Below are 20,320 nucleotides of genomic sequence, written 5' to 3'. Positions count from 1 at the left end.
AATATAAATTTTTCCTACTCTTAAAAAAAATTAGAAATGGATCTTTCTATGAGGACCTTTAACCTTAAGATAAAAAATACTTAGTTGGGCACATGCCTGTAATTCAGCTACTCAGGAGAATTTGAAGTCAGCCAGCAACTGAGTCTTCTGTCTCTCTTAGACAGAAGCTTTCTTTTCCTCAATAAATTTTTCCTACTCTTAAAAAAAATTAGAAATGGATCTTTCTATGAGGACCTTTAACCTTAAGATAAAAAATACTTAGTTGGGCACATGCCTGTAATTCAGCTACTCAGGAGAATTTGAAGTCAGCCTGAGCAACTGAGCAATCACCTGTTTCAAAAACAAAACAAAACAAAACAAAAAACTGAGGGTGTGGCTCAGCACTCCCTGGATATAATTCCTAGCAACACACACACACACACACACACACACACACACACACACACACACACACACAATGATTTTAGGAAACAAGTTGATCAGCATAGAAAAGGGAGTAATATCCAGAAAGTAACCAAAACAATGATTTAAAAATCAATAGTGATGTAAGCAAATAGGTTTGTACATTTATCGGTACTATTCAGAGTAAAATACAGTAATAAAGTAATATAATAAATATATTACTAAAACAGATTAGTGGGGTCGGGGGTTTAGCTCATTGGTGCTGCTGCCTGCCATGCAAGGTCAAGGCCCTGGGTTCTATCCCCATACAAAAACAAAACAAAACAAAACAGATCAGTGTTCTGAGCTTTTCAATAGTCTGCCAGGGTAATGCTTTCATTCATTCATTTAAATGATCATTTAGGTGCCAGGGGTTGAGCTCAGTAACATTGAACCTGCCTGGCAAGTGCAAGTTTCTGAGCTCAATCCCCAGTACCAAAAGAAAAAAAAAGTTGCCCTTATGGGGATGGGGATTTAGCTCAGTGGCACCAGGCCTGTTTTGCAAGAGCAAGGTCCTGAGTTCAATCCCTGGTATTACTACTACTACTACTACTACTACTACTACTACTATTACTACCACCACCACCACTGCTACTACTAAATGATCATTTATTCAAGAAATATTATCTAAGCCGGGCATGGTGGCGCACTCCTGTAATCCCAGCACTCAGGAGGCTGAGGCAGGAGGATCGCTGTGAGTTCGAGACCAGCCTGGGCTACACAGTGAGTTCCAGGTCATTCTCAACTACACAGTGAGACCCTGTCTCAAAAAACAAAACAAAATAAAAAACCAAAACAAGAAATATTATCTACTCCATGCCAGACACTGCAAGTAAACTATGATGATGTAATGGCAAAGGAAAAGTTCTTACTCTTTGAATTTACAATATAGTGTGTAAGGAGGTAGGACCAGATAATAAGAAAGTTAATTTCTGATAGTAGTAACTTCTGTGAAAAAAATAGGGTAGTGAGGAGTGAACATTTTATACAGGTGGTTAGGAAAGAACTTTCTAAGGACAGAGCAAAGATCTTATAATGAGAAAGAGGCTTAGAGAAGAGCGTTTTTGATTGAGGTGACAGTAAATGCAAAGGCCTGGAGTAGGAATGAATTTAGAATGTTTGCAAGGAGCTCAGCAGTAATGAGCGTCTAAGGTGGATAGGTTAGGAAAAAATTACATAAGGGCATGTAGGTCACACTAAAGCATTTGGGTGTTCATTTTAAGTGAAAGTCTTTAATATTTTTATGCTAAATTCCATCTTCAGGAAGTTCACAGTCTAAAGAGGAGGTAGACATAAACAAATATGATAAATTGATCAATATGATAAATTTGCAAATTATTGATTTCTATTTCCTGTCAGTGTTGTTTCTCAGTTCTGGCTCCAATGTAAAGAATGTTAGAAATTACACATACACATGAGGGTGTCATCCCCCAGATTTAATGTTTTAATTGAGCTGGGCTGGGGTCAGTCCTCCATGTGTTTAAGAAACTGTGTAAGTGATTCTAATGCCATTGAGTTTGTGAACTATTGTTGAGGACAGAGTACTGACTCCTGTGGGCAGATGCTGGTAGTTTCCACCCAGGTTCACTCAAGAAACCACAGGTTTAGCACCTGGAAAATGTCCTTAATGATGGAGGATGGACTCAAATAGCTCATAAAATGGCCAAAAGTTCATGTTTGTAAAGAAATCTGTTCAAAGAATAATAATATGGCAGGTGGCTAGATGATTCTTATGTAAGGGAGAAATGAAAAGAACAACTTTTTAGTAGAAAAACAATTCAACAAGAAACACCCCAAAAAACAAGAAAATAAGAGTTGACATATATATTTTAGATATGAAAAAATGAAGCTACCAGCTTGACAGTCTACCGAATCCTGAGGTTTAGCCACTATTTGGCATTTTAAATAGTGTAAGACATCTGTCTTTCAGCAAAAGGGGAATAAAGAACTATAGAAATGCTAGAGTTCCTTTTTGTATTATTCTTGTTTTTGATAGAAACATGGCATATGCTGTCTTCTGCAATCCAGTGATGCACCTCATGATTTGTAGGAATGTTCTTGGTATATATTCACACAAAATAAACAGCAATGCTTATTAGTCTTTGCCTTTTCTCTTATTGTATACTCTGAGAAAGTCAAGGTAGTGACACATGTTTAGATCATTGTCATAATCCAAAATTAAGATGGAGGACTAATTCTGTTTACAAAAATATTAAACAACAATCTGTCTTGGTGAAAAATTAGAGACAGCACTTTAAGAATGACTCTTTCCCTTAGGTCTCTGAGTAATAGAGTTGAACAGAATATACATAAAATATTGACTTGATTCTGATATCTCAATTCAGTGCACAAATGCTAACTTTATTGTTGCTAGCTTTTGTGGATAATTGTATGTGTTTGGAAGTAGTTTGGACCACTTACATCTTGCTCGTGCTATATACTATGTTGCCTTTGCTAAAATCTATCAAGGAGATGTCAACAAATAATAAAACCATTACACTGCTCCATTTATTATTATTTTTTTCTTGAGACAGAGTCTCACTATGTAGTCCCAGGCTGGCCTTGAATTTGAGGCAATCCTCTTGCCTCAGCCTCCCTAGTGCAGGGATTACAGACATGTCCCACCATGCCTAGCTTACTGCTCCATTTTTATCCTATTTAAGTGCCATGGGCTGAGCCTAAAGATGGCCTTTTGCCTATCCCTACTCCCTTTTTCCTTCATAGATTAGAGAGTCAAACAGTAGATCCTGAATGGCACAGCCCCAGGAGACTGTTACATTATGTATCCTCGTGCCTTTTCTATGCATGCTCCAATCAGGAGATAATCAGGTTCAGCCTAGGTCACGTGGGCCATGTGGCACTGTTACCCCTCCTTCCTACACTATAAATAGTGCACTGAATGCCAAGCGGCCATTAGCTCATCAGGCTATGGTCCCACCTGGTCCCAGCTATAAAGCTTAACCTTGGTATGTATCTTTCTTTCTTGTTATTTTCCAATTCTTGTTCATCTCCCACTGCTTTCCTTGGCTTAAGGACCCTACCTTGTGTGGTCTGGCACTCAGGGACCATTCCAATTGCCTATGGAAGTAAATATATATATTTTCACTCTGTATTGTCTAGGACAATGGTTTCTAAACTTTTGGGTTTCATATTCTTGTAAATTTTTACAATAAAGTTGGGAAACTCATATGTTCACATGTTTTATTTTCCTAAATAAGGCCATTAAGGAAAATGAATACTACTTAATATGATCATTATTTCATTTAAGAAACTCAAAAAGTGCAAGCACTAGCTGCTTAATATTTTTTCTAATTCTGAAGTGCTATTTTAATTACTGATTGTATAGATATGATAGCTGCCTCTCCACATCCCTCTATAATAATTACTACCAGTCCTAAGTACAAGGTGGTGCCCAGTAAATATTTAAAAAGTGATAATTCTAGTTGGTTCATAATCATTATTTTATTGAGTCACTGAACAAATGAATCAATATTCTTTTTTAGCATTCCAGAACATATTTCTCAGTACTTTGAGCAAGTAGTTATAACTACCAAAGCCAGATGAATAGATTTATCTCTGTATCTAAACACTGTGTTGCTGTAAAGAATGTAGCCATGTTCAATGGAAATATGAGTTTTGATTAGAAATGGTTGTTTCTGCTGTTGATTAATTAGCCCATCTTATATAGGTAATTTTTAGTAAGTACTTAAAATTTTACAGTTGAATTTTTATTCTTAAATGGGAACTGATTACTAAATTTGCAGTTTTAGTATCTTTTTAAAATTCCATTTTATATAGGGCCAGGGATTTAGTTCAGTGTTGCCATTGCCTGCCTTGCAAGCACAAGGGCCTGAGTTCGATCCCTGGTACCAAAAAAAAAAAAAAAATTCCATTTTATCCCCAAGTACAAGTAAATCTACACACTTTTTCATTGAAAAGTTGATTTAAGAGATTAGATAACTGCTTAGGGAAATAGTACATGTGTTTGCCATTCTTGCTTTGATTTGCAAACCATGCTTTTTTTGATTGTTAAATAGGACACAAGTGGTGACTTAGCGCATTACTCTTCTTTTGTGGTACTGGGGGTTGAACTCAGGTCCTTGTGCTTGCAAGGCAGCTGGTGGAACCACTGAGCTAAATCCCCGGCCCTTGGCTTGTTACTCTTTCACTGAAAGTTATTGCAATATTTTTTTTTCTAGAATAAAACTTAGGACTTCACGCTTGCCAGGCAGGCATGGTGCCACTGAATTATATCCCAGTTCAGTTATTGCAATTTGAATCAAGAAACCACAAATGGATCCACATCCCACCTACAACAAAGTACCATCACCCTGAAAAATATTTATTATATAGAAATACTATATAAGACAAGTCAAACACTGGATGATTCCTTTTCCTCATTTTGGAGGCGGGTACTGGAAATCGAACTTGGGTCCTTGTGCTTTTGAGGCAGGCAGCAAAACCACTGAGCTAAATCCCTGCTCCCCTTTTCCTCATTTCTAATATTGTTCTTGCTAATAATTTGGCATTTACTTGGACACATATTCACATACCAATTTTCCTATAATTGTACTTTAAAAAATAAAGTATATGCAAAAATAACGTGCCATCTCAATCATTTTAAGTGTGTGGCTCAGTAGTTTTAAGTATAGTCACATCATCCTGAAAATGATCTTCATCTTCACTGAGAACTTTTCATTTGCTAAAGTGAAACTCTATATCCATTAAACCACTTCCCATTTCCTTTTCCTCCTGGTCCCTGCAACCACTGATATACTTTTGTTTCTATGAATTTGGCTATTTTTTAGTTTTTATTTTTATTTTTAATTTGTGATACTGGGGATTGAACCCAAGACCTTTATGCTGAGCTATATCCCCAACTTTTATATTATTTTTATTTATTTATTTATTTATTTTGAGGCAGAGTCTCATTAACTTACTAAGTTGCCCAGGCTGAGCTTGAACTTTCAATTCTCTTACTTCAGCCTCCCGGTATGCTGAAATTACAGGATTATGCTACTATACCTGCCCGTCTATACTTAAAAAAAAAAAAAAATAGGATCAACCTACATCCACAGATAATCTGCTTTGAAAAAATTTGATGATTTATGATAATCTTTTTTCTCAAGTTACCATTTGTATTTGTGTGTTGTACTGGTGATTGGACCCAGAGCCTCATACATGCTAGGGAAGTTTTCTGTCACAGAGGTATATCCCAAGCCTTTAAAAGATTTTTTTTTTGTTTAAATTTTGAGACAGGGTCTCTAAGTGGCCCAGGCTGTGCTTGAACTTGTGTTCATCTTACCTTAGCCTCCTGAGTAGCTGGGATTACAGGCACGTATCACTATGCAAAGGTCCTTGCCTTTGAAAAAAAGAAGTAAAATATTTTCTTTCAGTTTGCAATCTATTAATTTTATATGATGATAAACATATAATCTCATTAGAAAATGTTTAGGAAATTCTGACAAATTTTAAGAAGTGAAAAAAATTCACTCAGCATCTCCTTAAATTAGAAGATACCACTACTATTGTTTTGACACATTTTCATTTGTTCTATTTTTCATTTTCAACCTGCATTTCTCTTCCATTCCTGTGCACATCATAGAACACATACAATTTGTACCTGTATTTTATTTTATTTTTTTGGTACTGGGGATTGAACTCGGGTCTTTGCGCTTGCAAGTCAGGCCACCAAACCGCTGAGCTAAATCCCCAGCCCTGTACCGGTATTTTAAACTTCATATTGTATCATAAGCATTTTGTCTTGATTTTTAAAAGTATTTATATACATAAATTTAATATCTGTGAAATATTCAGTTTTTTAAATTACCGTAAATTGTTTTAAACATTTTTTGTTGGGTTTTTAAATTTTTGTTTTTATAAACATATCTGGTATATCTTTGAGGGTCAGTAGTCAACATTTTGCATTACTTCCCACAGATAGGCTCCTAGAAGTAGTAATTCTGTATTAAAGTGTGAGATTATTCATAAGACTCTTGATTCATATAACCAAATTGTTTTCCAGAAAGTACCAATTTACTTGCTAAAAGGAAATAAACATCAGTGTCCTTTTCATTGCACCCTGGCCAGCATTAAGAATGATAAGAAATTTAAATCTGTACCAATTTGATTTTTATGAGGCATTCCATCATTTTCAAATATTTTAAAATACAAAGATTGTTTTTTTCCTCTATTTGAGGAGAGAAGGTTGAAACAGGGTCTCATTGTATAGTTCAAGCTTGCTTTGAACTCATTATGTAGCCCAGGGTTGCTTTATTCTCATGGCTATCCTCCTGCCTCAGCTTCCTGAGTGCTGGGATCATAGGCATGCACCACCATACTTGGCTTTCTCTTCCTCTTTTTATATTGTGTTTGTGCTAATTAATCTTGGTTGTCATCCTGGCAGGATTAATGAAAGGTGATTACATCATTTGGATTAATCCACTGATGTTTATAGTTGGTTGTGTTGTTAGGAGATGGGAACCAGTTAGAAGTGGGTGCTGGGGCCTGCCTTTGGAGGATGTATCTTTTATTGGCATCCTTGCCCTCTGCTCTGCTTCCCACCCTCTGTGAAATGAACACCTTCCATCATGATGTTCCTGCCTTGGAGTCAGCTGACCATGGACTGAACCCTCTTGAAACTATGAGGAAAATTAACCTTAAATTGCAGGGGTTAAGGTATTTTATAACAGCAGTGGTAAAGCTGACTAATACAGTATCTTATATTTTATCAAGCTCTCTACATGGAATTTAACACATATGGCAAGAAAGCTAATAATTGAGAATCTGATATCTTTGAGTGTAAATATAATACCCTCTTGTCCATGAGGGATATGTTTCAAGACCTCCAGTGGCTTCTTGAAATTTTGCATAGTACTGAATCCTTTATATATTTTCTCTATATATAATATCTATGAACAGGATTAGTTTATGAAAGTTACATGATTGTGGTCTCACTCACTCAAAATATCTACACTCATTTTTTTTGTTACGGGGATTGAACTGGGGACCTTGGGCTTTCAAGGAAGGTGGTGGCGCCTCTGAGCTAAATCCCTGGCCCTGCACTCTTCCTTCTTGTTATGATATGAGATGATGCAATGCCTCATGATGAAATGAAATGAGGTGAATGGCATAGGCATTGTGATGTAGCTTTAGGCAACAACATAAGGGTTATCTGAACACAAACATTGTGATGACACTGCAGTTGATCTGATAACTAAGGCAACTGCTAAGTAACTGTAACTAATAGGCAGGGAGTGTGACTATGCTGGACAAAGGGGTGATTATGTCTGGGGTAGGAGAGAGCTGGAGAGCACAAGATTTCATCATGCTACTAAGAATGGTGCACAATTTAAAACTTATGAATTTTTTGTTTCTGGAATTTTTCCATTTAATGTTTTCAGATGGTTTACTGAGGACAACTGAAATCTTGGAAAATGAAACCTTTAAACAGGGACTACTGTAGTTTTCTAAACTTGAAATAGGTAGCTGGTTGGTAGTGCTATACTAGGGGTAATGTTTATAGAGTAGAATAGAGAATAGAGTATAACAAACATTGCTGAATTACTTTTTTTTTTTGTTTTTTTGAGACAGGGTCTCACTATGTAGTTGAGTTCAAGACCAGCCTGGGATACACAGTGAGTTACAGAGCAGTCTGAACAACATAATGAGACCCTGTCTCAAAAAAACCAAAAATAAATAAATAACAGCTAACAGGGGCTGGGGATTTAGCTCAGTGATTCCATCACCTGCATCGCAAGCACAAGGACCTGAGTTCGATCCCTGGTACCTAAAAAAAAAAGCTACAAATGCAAGTTTTATTGTAAAGCACAAAGATTTTTATTTAAACGATTGAAAAATACTTCTACTCAATTTTAATGTCTTTAATGATTCATTTCCTATTGTTAATAGCAATAATTCCCATGGTGAGTAACATTTTTGCTAATATAATAGATCTCTGTTTCACTCATTTAACAACTTGAAAGTACACTTTTTAAACACTAGAATGGTAATAATCTTTACTTCAATATTCCTTTAATAATTTACGGAAATGCAGGATTTTTCAAAGTCTGTCATTATAGTTGGTAAATATGTGGAATTACTACCATACGTTTTAGAACTAAAGTTTCTTCAAGGAAATTCTTTTCTTTATGATTGCAAATCCTACCATTAGGCCTTGGAAAGAATTATCTATTTTTTGTGTGGCATACTGTGCTTCTTACTGAAAATTTGTCCAAATGTTTTGATATTTACTAAAGTGTTTCAATATATTAATACTCTAAACTCCATAGCCAATACTCTCAGTCATATTCCAAGAACTGGGTCTTTATAATATATTAGTTTACATTCATTTTTCATTAAAGGCTCTTAATATAAATATACTTTATATGTATTTTTCTAATTCAACAATTATTATTTTTCATTTTGAAAGAAAAACAGAGGTGATAGATGCTAAGTGGCTTGCCAGAGCTATCGAGCTAACAAGAAAATATTAAGATTTCTGATTGAATCTTTATGCATTAGACCAAACTGTTAGTATATAATGATATATAACAGCTGTTAACCTTTTGGGTACTCTCAAAAACACACATGTACGTATGAAAGGGGGCATGATCTAAAATCAATCTATAGCTAAACTATTTGATTAAAGAAGAGCTTTTTAAAAAGGAGGAATTGAAAACTATAGTGTTTTTCAGCATGCTTAGTGTATTATCTTATGATAAATATTATAAATCCTCTTTTAAAAATACAAAATAGATGTTTCAAAAAATTGCATTACTCTAACTTAACTATTTACTTATATGTGAAGTACATTACTATTTGTGGATTATTTTAAGGCTTTGCTAAGATATCCATGATCTTGTTTCTTACATAATCCAATCATAACATATAAACAGTTTTTAGTGTGGAATTTTATAATTTTATCTGGAAATTTTAGTAACTCCCAGGGGACCTATGTAAATTGAAAATTTATAAACTCATAAATGCCAAGTATTCTAATAATCTGTAACATGCTGAGACTATTTTGCAACAGAGTATTTTCTTTCTTATAGAGAACCTGCCGCATTAGTATAATTAATTCTTTAGGTATAGGTGTAAAATGAAAATACCAATACAGAAATTTTCAGTGATATGTCAGAAATAGAGTCAAGAATGAGCATACCACTTGGGACAGAAATGCCACTGAGGGAAGGAGTAATAGTGTAATTGCACTCTCATGTAAAGTAGCCATTAGTAGGAAACCCTCTAGGTAGTTTTAGAGAGGAAGTCCGGACATTGAGCACTTCATAGTATATGAGATAAAAGATATGGCAGTAAAATTATATTTATCTTGAAAGTGTACAATGGGATAATGCTGTTCCTCAGTAGGCACGCAAAGCCCAGGCATGCACAGTTCAGGAGTACTATATGTGGTATTTGAATATCAGCATGGTCAGATTGGTATTACAAAATTCATGCCTCGGGACTTTGATCTTTTGCCAGATTTTCTTTTTTTTTGGTACTGGGGATTGAACTCAGGACCTTGCCCTGGCAAGGCAGGCGGCAGAACCACTGAGCTAAATCCCTGGCCCTTTGCAGAATTTTCTTACCTGAGAGGGGCCTGACAAAGTCCTATACCCTAGAGATGGAAGTATCAATTCAAGATCAGGAGTGAGACCATCACAATACACTGACCATAAACAAAGATCTGATGCACACCAGTGACCTGTGGAATAAGACCAAAATGTTCTTTGCAGAACTGAATTGTTTGGGCCATTCAGAAGGGACAATTTGAGCTAGTTCTGTGATATTGAGTTGAAGCTCATTAAATCACTACTGTACAGGGTTAAAATTGAATGTGGAGACTGGGGTCAGAATTGAGCCCAAGGGTGGCTGAGTAGGAGAAGGAACTAAGGATGTTTTTAAAATCAAATAGATTGAACTATGTGAAGAGGTAAGAGAAGATGGGGCACCTGGAAGGTATGGATTGTCTGGGTACAGCTGAAACACACTGCATTTAAATATTTTTTGTAATTCAAAATGGAAACTAAGGAATTTTTTAGTTTTGGGAATACCTAGAGTAAAAATCACCTAAGATTTTTCAATAAAGATGGACAAGTATTTGAGCAAAGTAATTGCTAATATCAACTATTTGTCATTTTTGTTTGTCTTTTCAGTTTTGGGAAATGAATTCAGGGTCTTCCTACTGACTTAGAGTCTCAACCCTCCTTTTTTTTTTTTTAAATTTTGAGATTTGGTCTTGCTAAGTTGCGCAGTTGCCCAGTCTGGATTTAAATTTATGATATCCCTGCTTCATCCTCCCAATATGCTGGAATTATAGGCATGTGCTACCAAGTCTGGCTATTTGCTTTTTTTTTTTTTTCCCTCATCAACCCAGCTTTTAATTTTTTCTGAAATAATACACTGTCTTCTATATAAATTCTTGAGGCCATCTTCATTTAGTAAAATAACATATATGATTTGATCCCCCTTTCCTTATACCTCCATTCTCTTGTGATCGGTAATTGAACTAATTCTGTTGAGATCAGTAGTACAGAGAAAATTTCTAAGAATTTTGAGTGTAGTTATCATATGGTTGCCTATCCAAACTGCATCACCTGTGAGTCTGAAAGGGGGGTGGCTATTAATAATTAAATGGAATTGACACCTTATTAGCCTGAAGTGGTAGAAGCAAACCTGGCTATAGAGTCATCCTAGTGCATAATTTGATGGCTTATATTCTAAATTTATTCTATTATAACTCATTGTTATTTTTAATTGATTATTATGAATTTCTAGTTACATTGATATCTTAAAGCTGTATAGCGTATTTTGAACTCACAATTTGTATGGTTAAAATTCTTCTTCTAGTAAAATAATGTATAATTTCTTTTTTTAGAATGATTTTCTTTGAGACAGTTTTTTTTGTTTTTGTTTTGTTTTTTGGTACCAGGGATCAGACTTGGGACCTTGTACTTGAGAGGCAGGCAGCTTCATCACTGAGCTACATCCCTGGCTCAATAATGTATAATTTCAAGAAGCATGTAACAATGTAACAAGAAGTAGCAATAAAATGTGTCAAATTCAAAATTTCTCCTTTTTTCTACCCTACTGTATTCCACATGCCTTTTTTTAAACTTCTTGAACTTTCTCTAACCTTTTGTAAATATTCTAGGAGAGCGGAATCCTTGCAAGTTATTGCATTTTAAGATGGCAGATAATTGCAGAGAGCTATACAGTGCACACTAATGATAGCATTTGGTACTTAGGCCATGCTTTAACACCATTAACCAATTAATTCATACAGAATTCTCTGTAAAGCAGTAATATTTTAAAAATTTTCATTACTACATGTTTGTAGCACATAATGATTGCTTTTATTATGGGATATTTGTACACGTACATAACACATTTTAATTTTTTTTTGTCTCCTTCTCCTTCTTATCCTCCTGGCTCCCTCCAACTCTTGTTCTCCTTTCCATTTGCAAAAGCTATATTTCAATTTTTTTCTTTTTTCTTTTTGTATTGGGCATCAAACTCAGGACCTTGTGCTTGCAAGGCAGGTATGGTACCACTGAGCTAAATCCCCACACCTATTTTCATTTTTTTCCTGCAACACTCTCTCTGTCTCTCTCTGTCTCTCTCTCTCTCTTAAAATCCCTTTTCCTTTCCTTCTCTCCCTTCTCCATTTCTTATTCCCCTTCCCATTTGACAAAGACTTCTCTACTTCCTATTATATTTTATTTTGCTCTTTATATTTTGGGTTTCTCATACAAGAGTAACCATGCAATATTTAAACCTGTGTATCTGATTTATTTCACTAACATTATGGCCTCAAGGTGTATCCATTTTCCTACAAATTCCTCAAGTTTATTGTTTTTTGTAATAGAGTGATACTCCATTGTGTATAAATACCACATTTTTTTAGTCAGTTCATCTGTTGATGAGTATATAGGCTGTTTTCAAGATTTAGCTATTTTAAATTGTGCTGCTATAAACATGGATATGCATGTATTGTTGAAATATACATTCAACAGACTCTTTTGGGAAAATAATTAGAAGGGAAATAGCTGGGTCAAATGGAATTTCTAGCTTTAGTTTTTGAGAAATCTTCATACTGATCTCCATAGTGGTTGTACTAGTTTACATTCTCAGAAACAATGTAGAAGGACCCCCACCCCACCCCCAGCCTAGCCAACATTTGTTATCATTTGATTTCTTGATAACAGCCATTCTTTCTGAAGTAAGACAGTATCTCAAAATTGTTTTAATTAGCATTTCCCTAATGTAAAGCAGTAAATAGTATGGTATTATCTCCACTTACACAGTGAGAAAATGTGCAGACAGAAACTGATTAACTTTCCTGAGATATTAGAGCTAGTAAAATCTTGAATGCAAATAAAAATTTTGTGTTCAAATTTGGGGGTCACTGGGAAGATGTATTTTAAAATTTATGTCTCGTATCCATAAATTTTTTTTATTTTGGATTACAATTTATCATAATTCATTTTTCAAAAAGAAGTCCTTGTATTAACCAAATGTTTTGAGTTAACCTTTCCTAATAATCACAAGAAGAGACTTAGTCAGAAATGGACTCTGACAAGCTTTTTGATTACAATAAAATAAGATAGGGATTGGATATTAGTTTGTATTAGTTTAAGAATCTGTAGTTAATCTTATTATTTTATTCTTATAACCAAGTCTCACATACTGAAACATTGCATTTTTCCATGTCAAAAGGACATGCACAGAACACTTATTATCAGTGTAATTTGTAAATTTTCTGTCTTTCAGTAGTGATACATTGTGTTAAACTATTTCTTTCTCCCTGCTCATCTAATTTTCCCTGTATTCACCCAAGAGATGGCTTATTGGAACAAGATATGAAATTGTGACTAGAATAATGCCAAAAGATCCTTTGGGGAGTTGAGTTCTGCACCCCAGCAACTTGTATTAATAAGCTCAGTTAATTAGCCACAGTGCCTATTGCAATGTGGTACAATTTGGCAATTGCTTTTCAATAAATCAATCATATTATTGTGTCAGTAGTCTAACAACATTTATCGAACACCTGCACTGTGTAGGTATGTGCAAGACACTGGGTTTACAAAGGTGAAAGAGACACACTTTTTATCCTTACCCATATTTTTGTTTAAAAAGTTTCAGTGCATATCTGTAGACAAAATAGTTAAACAATTCTTTAGGAATGAGCTTAGTTGCCAGCTTGTCACAGTTTCTCCTATTGGTAAAATATAATATTTGTGTGTCAAAGAAATAGTGCATTTTTACAGAATAAGTGCTAGTCTAGCTTCAATGCACTTTGTTTCCTCTTAAAATAGCATCTTATTAGCATCTAACTACTCTTATTTTTAACCTGATTTGGTCACTGGATAAAGCATTTGGGTCAACTAGATGTGAGTGAACAAATTCAATAGAAAAGTGTATCATGGGCAAGGAATTTAGCTGCAGTGGTGCTGCACCTTCCACACAAGTGCAAGGTCCCGAGTTCGATCCCTGGTACCAAAAAATAAACTGTATTCATAAAATTAACTTAGAGCGATGGTAAAATTCAAGATTAGAATTTCTCTCAGTAAAGGTTATTCTCAAGTAAGTGAAACATTACAGCTATTACCAGAAAGAGAATGAGTTACAACTATTAGTAAGAGCTATGCCTTTAAGGTACATGCAAAGTACTTGAAAGCAAATACTTTGAATTTCATATTCAAGGTAATATAAAAGCACTTATACTAAAAATATGTTTTTATGGAATGAAATTTGAAGAGACACTTGTTTTTTTTTTGTCATTTAAAAATTTCACCAGTATGGAAATATGTAGTACTATGCTACAATAGGAAAACTTGCTAATCTTGATATATGGTGATGACCTAGAAAAGGAATTTAAGCTTGCTGAAAATATGGGAAAATATAATTCTTTCAAATAGAACAGCTTTATTTAAGAAGCATGAGATTTAGAAGTGAAAATAAATGATAGCAATGAATTCTGAAATAATCTTAAAGATAATAGCATTTATGACTCACCTGTAGAGCTGTTAAGGCAGACTCTCACAGTAGATGATAGCATATTTGAGAAATAGAAGAGAGAGAAGTGACTTTTTAATCATTGCTTAAAATTATTGATCTTAATTTTTTAATACAGGCAGAAGAAATTGGGTTTACATTTTTTTGGTTATCTAACAGTGCTTGAAATACATACATCATAACCTAATTATTTTTTACTTAACAAAGTTAGCTATATACTATACACTAGTAAAGTAATATAATCCAAAGATATCATATTAATGGCTTGATTTTGTGTAGCTTTTTAACTACTGTCAACATTTATCTTTCTATTTGCAAAGTAATATATGCTTGTAATTTGATTGTTTGTTTGTTAGGTACCAGGGATTGAACTCGAGTCCTTTTGCTTGCGAGGCATGAGGCAGAACCACTGAGCTAAATTCCTGACCCTTATGTTTACAATGTTTAGAAAATACAAAATAATTCAAAGAATAGAAAAGGATCATTAGCATTTTACTCCTAAACAATTATTATCAGTATTCTTTTTGGTGTTTGTAGCATTTTTATTTTTTAAATTTTTTATACTAGTACATATTTATTGTGGGGAATTGGTATGTGTACATAACACATCTCAATTACTTTTTTGTTTAAATGTTATTATGTACTTCATTTTAATTAATTTTTATGAGATGTTTTCTTTTTATATATGGTCGACCTAGATGCATAATTTTGATACTATGTTTCTCAATCTCACATCTTAGACATTTTTCATTTTGTTATTACATCATTTAAAAATAATTTTTATGATTTAAGAATGGTTATATAATGTTAAACAAAGTCAATGTGCAGTGGTTTATTTAGCTCTGGCCCTTTGTTATATGTTTAAATTATTTTACACTCTTTTTTAAAATGTTTTTTTAGCAGGGAAAATTTAATGTAATTTTTTTTTCTCATTGAGTTTATTGGAACATTTTAGGTATACAGTACAGTTACATTCATCATTGGTATCTTGTACCTTTACATGACAGGTCTTGGTTCTCATTTTTTCCCCTTGTCCCTGCCCTCCCTTCACTCCTTCTTACCCTCCCCATTTATAAACACTTTATTTCCATTTTTTCATTTTCTCATATTTTTTCTTTTCCCTTATTACCTTTTCCTTACCATTCCCTCTGTCGCTACACCTTTAGCCCTTTTTTTCCTATTTCACATTGTTAATTATATCATTAGGCTTTTATGTACTATTATAGTTTTCACACCAGAGAAACTATGCAGTACTTACACGTGTGACTTATTTATTTCACTTAGGAGTATATCCTCAATATGTATCCATTTTCCTATGAATGAATCTAATTTCTCACTCTTTATGGCTGAATAGTATTCCATTTTATAGAAAAACTGCATCTTTATCCAGTCTCCAACTGATGGGTAAAAGGGCTATTTCCAAGTTTGAGCTATTACAAACTGTGCCTCTATAAACATAGGTGCACATATATCACTATGGTATGATTCTTTAAATTCTTTTGGAAAGATACTCAGTAGAGGGATGGCTGGGTCCAATGGAACCTCTAGTCCCAGCTCTTTGAGGTATCTCCGTATTGATTTCCATAGTGGTTGCACTAGTCTGTACTCCCACCAACAATGGAGAAGGGTTCCTTTCTCCCCACAACCCTGCCAACATTTGTTATTGAGTGATTTCTTGATAGCAGCCATTCTTTGTGGGGTGAGGTGGAATCTTAGTGTTGTTTTCATCTGCATCTCTCGAATGACCAGTGATGTGGAACCTTTTTTCATATATTTACTTGCTGCTTTTACTTCTTTGTCTGAGAAATGTCTGTTCATTTCAGATGCTCATTTTTGAATCGGGTCTTTGGATTTCAACCTGCCAAAGATTAAAACTAGACCCTTATCTTTCACCATGCACTAAACTAAAATCCAAGTGGATTAAAGATCTAAATATTAAAAAAGAAACACTAAACTTGCTGGAAGGTAAGTTAGGCAGAACTCTTCAAAACATTGGCATAGGAAAAGACTTTATGAGCAAATCCTCAGTAGCATGGGAACTAGCAGAGAGAATCAACAACTGGGATCTCATCTTATTAAAAAGCTTCTGCACTGCAAAAGAAACCATCAACAGAACTAAGAGACAACCTACAACGTGTGAAAAAATTTGTACCAGCTGCTCCTCAGACAAAGGACTATTATCTAGAATATATAAAGAACTCAAAACAATCAGCCCCCCCAAACATTTTACACTCTTTTATTTTCATGAACACTGTTTGGATATTGTTGTTCTTAAAATTATTTCATGTTTATAGTTTTTCCATAGGATTAATACCTGAAAGAAAAAACAGTGAATAAGAAAAAAATGAAGGGGGCCAGAGATTTAGCTCAGTGGTTCCACTGCCTGCCTTGCAAGTGCAAGTACCTGAGTTCCATCCCTGGTACCAAAAAAATAGAGAAAGAAAGAAAGAAAAAGTATGTGAGGCTCTTGATAAATATTGTCAATTTCTTTGTTTTAGAATGGGCTATGGTCTGAATGTTTGTGTTTTCTCCTCTGCTCTCCAGTTCATACGTTGAACCATAATTTTGAATGCAATAATATTAACAAATGATGCCTTTGAGATGTGATTATGTTGGGGTCTCTGCCCTCATGATTAGGATCAGTGCCCATATTGAAGAAGCTTAAGGAAGCATTTTTACCTTTCTGTCTTTCGGCCATGTGAAGATACATCAAGAAAGCACCATTTATGAAGCAGAACTAAAGATGAAATGCCTGAGAAAGAAGTTTGCCCAAGGAGGAGGCTCATCTGTGAAAAAGTTAAGCACTATCACAAGGAATATAGGCAGCTGTAACTGACTGAGATTTGAGGGGCTAGGCTGGCAAGAAAATCTGGCAACTTCCACTTACCTGTAGAACCCAAATTGGCATGTTATCAGGATCAGACGTATCAATGATGTGGATCCAAAGGTCCAAAAGCTGTTACAGCTTCTTTGCCTTTACCACATCTTCAGTGGCATCTGGTTTTAGTTGCCATCCTGATTGTGGAACCCTGTATTGCATGACAGTACTCAAACCTGAAGTCAGTAAATGAATGAATCTACAAGAGTGGTTAGGGTCACCTCAATAAGAAGAAAATTATTTGGACAGAAACTACTTTTATTGTTTGATCTCTTGGTAAATAAGACATCACCTACATGGAATATCTGATTCATGAGATCTATAATGTTGGAAATTTTCAAAGAAGCAACTTCTTGTGGCCTTTCAAATGACCTTCTCCAGAGGTGGAAGGAAGAAAAAGATCACCCATTTTGTAGAAGGTAGAAATGGCGGCCACAGGGAAGACATGATGAATAGATTCATTAAAAGGCTGAACTAAAGTGTCTGCCATGGTATTTTTGTAATCTGGCTATTTAATAAATGGTGATCCCTCTCAAACTGAAAAAAGTATATACAGATAAAAGTATATATATATATAAGTATACATGTATATAGTCTAGACATATTCTTCTTGGGCTCTGATAGAAAAATTTTACTAAAAATACTGTTCCATCTTGCCCTGTTATCCTGTTGTTCTTTTTAGTTTCTTTAAAAATAAACATCCCAAGATTGTTTTCATTATGATTATTAATGCCTAAGCATGGTGCTTAAAGTTCTGGGCTTATTTTGGGCAAGATTGTCAAACTCCTATCTTTTGAACTACTTACAGACTTCTTGAGACAACTGAAAAGCAGAACTACCAGTAGAGTGAGATCACAGTAGCTAATGGCTTAACAAGCACTGTCAAGCAGCCTTGCATTTCAGCTGTTCATTTTGCTGAAAGCAGATAATTTATGCTACATCCCACAACACAGACCAAGTATATAAAACCAGAGAGGAATGTTAATGGAAAAAACATTACAGATTCTTAAAGTGACAGGGTTTTTTTTTTTTTTTTTTTTAGTTGAACTGATTTAATTAGGATGCCATATTATCAGATCATGCAAAAATTTGAATGAAATGTAAGTATAAATACAAGAACTTTGTAAGAGTAAACAAATACAGTTTATTTGATTTAAAACAGAGGGCAGTGTCTGCCCTGTAGCAGGCACTGAGAAAATGTTTATTGAATAAAGGAAGGAGTATTTATCTTTTCTGGTGCCCTTAACATAAATTTTTATTACTACTAAATTGTACTGAACTGACTTTTAAAATATGCTGAATTATTTATTGTAAAACTGGTCAACCTTTAAGCAGATGTGTTTTGTTTGATTTTTTTTTTTTTGCTAGACTTTTTGGGAGACATTTACCCTTTATGGTTATGGCTTGATTATAAAATATAATACATAAATATAGAGCACCAATCATAGCTCTCAGGAACAATTAAAAATTTTCAAGTACTTCAGAAAAACTTCCTGGTTAGTTTATTTAAAATACCACAGTGAGAGCCAAATCATAGGGTGGGTCAATCTAAAAGTGTTATACCCTTGGTAAATTATTTCTTCTTGAAAAAGACTGTTACACATTTTTAGAAGTTACTTATGATGAGAGGAAAAACAGATTCACAGTACAGAGTATATTTTACTTTCCCTAGTCAGAGAGGTGGGCTTTAAATTTAATTAACAAATAGCCCTGTAATGCTGACGATTATGATGATGATTGTTTTTGTAGTGAGGGAAACACTAATATCTATCAATTATTAAGCACTTTTCATTTTCCAGAGACATATTAAAGCCTGTAGTGAGTCATAAATCATTTTATCCTCATTCCAACATTACTAGATACTATTATTATCACCTTCATATTACGAATGTGGATCAGAAGCACTCAATTTATATGACTTGTCCAAAGTCACAGAGCTAGTGGAGGTGAAGCTGGAATCCAAACGCAGCTCTGGTTATGGGTAGTCCCTGGAGTTGTTGCATTTCTATATGTATGTTTGACTTATCTAAAAACTTCATAACAAAGAAACATGAAACTTTCTTAGTTACCAGTGAGTATGCAAGGTCAATTCTTATGCTTAACGTTACGGGAAAGTTTTCATTTTCTTTAACTCCAACTTCCCATTCACTAGTTCTTACAAGGTAAATTAGTAAATTTGACTTTTGAAATAACACATTAGTAGCCAACATATATTGACTGCTTATTTTGTGCAAGGACCTTCTAATTGTTTTATAAACTATCTTATTCATTAAAACATCCTTGAAGAAGGCATTATTATTAGCCCCTCCTTGACAGAACAGGAAATTAAAGCTTAGCTAAATTAAGAAACTTTGCTGCTACCGTTAAGCAATTTAGTGAAAAGAAGCAATCTCAAAGCACACTGATTCCACAAGCAAAGGAATTTGGATTTGAACCCAGGTTTTTTGATTGACAGCTTTCCTAACAGCCTCGCTCTACTGCCTTCTTAAATCAGAAGCAGAGGGCCCATCCCCAAGCAGGTCCAGACACCACTTTCCCCTCCCCTGTAAAGCCTACCTCCCGCTGACATTCCCAGTCCACCGAGTGAGAGCCTGCAAGAGTCAGACTCCCAGAGAACACTCTCTAGCTCTATCAGGCCTCCACATGTTAGAATATTCCATATAGATTTTTCGTTTTCTCATGGCTAGAACATTGACAGCCTTCAAGATTCCCCTGAGGGAAGACAGCTTTTTTTCTGACATGTGAGCTACTCTCTGATTACAAATGGAGGGTGTGAATTGCATCTGTCTTGGGGCTACTTCCCTCTCTTTCACTTACCAGCTGAAGGGCCCCAAGCACTTTCCTGCTTCTTTTCATTCTCCCACTATTTCCCACAGACTTCCCCCCCTTTTTAAGGTGAAACATAGATCTTTCTGTTTCATGTCACACCAGCTGTCTGGTTTTGCCCTCCTTCACCTCTTTCCTCCAACTGGAGCAAATGGA

The 20,320-nt window shown here is 34.8% G+C and overlaps 1 long non-coding RNA gene and 1 pseudogene across 1 annotated transcript in view; both read left to right on the top strand.

The window, feature by feature from the left end:
• The window catches only part of LOC117283741, a 61,524-nt gene that overhangs the window by 29,181 nt on the left and 12,023 nt on the right, over nt 1–20,320 (top strand). The gene's annotated exons all lie outside the window — the stretch shown is intronic.
• On the top strand, nt 17,119–17,816 carry LOC104865033 (annotated as a pseudogene).

This window comes from Fukomys damarensis, unplaced genomic scaffold (assembly GCF_012274545.1).
Source record: "Fukomys damarensis isolate Sample0158 unplaced genomic scaffold, DMR_v1.0_HiC HiC_scaffold_4, whole genome shotgun sequence".
Lineage (NCBI taxonomy): Eukaryota > Metazoa > Chordata > Mammalia > Rodentia > Bathyergidae > Fukomys > Fukomys damarensis.
This window is presented reverse-complemented; position numbering and strand designations above follow the sequence as displayed.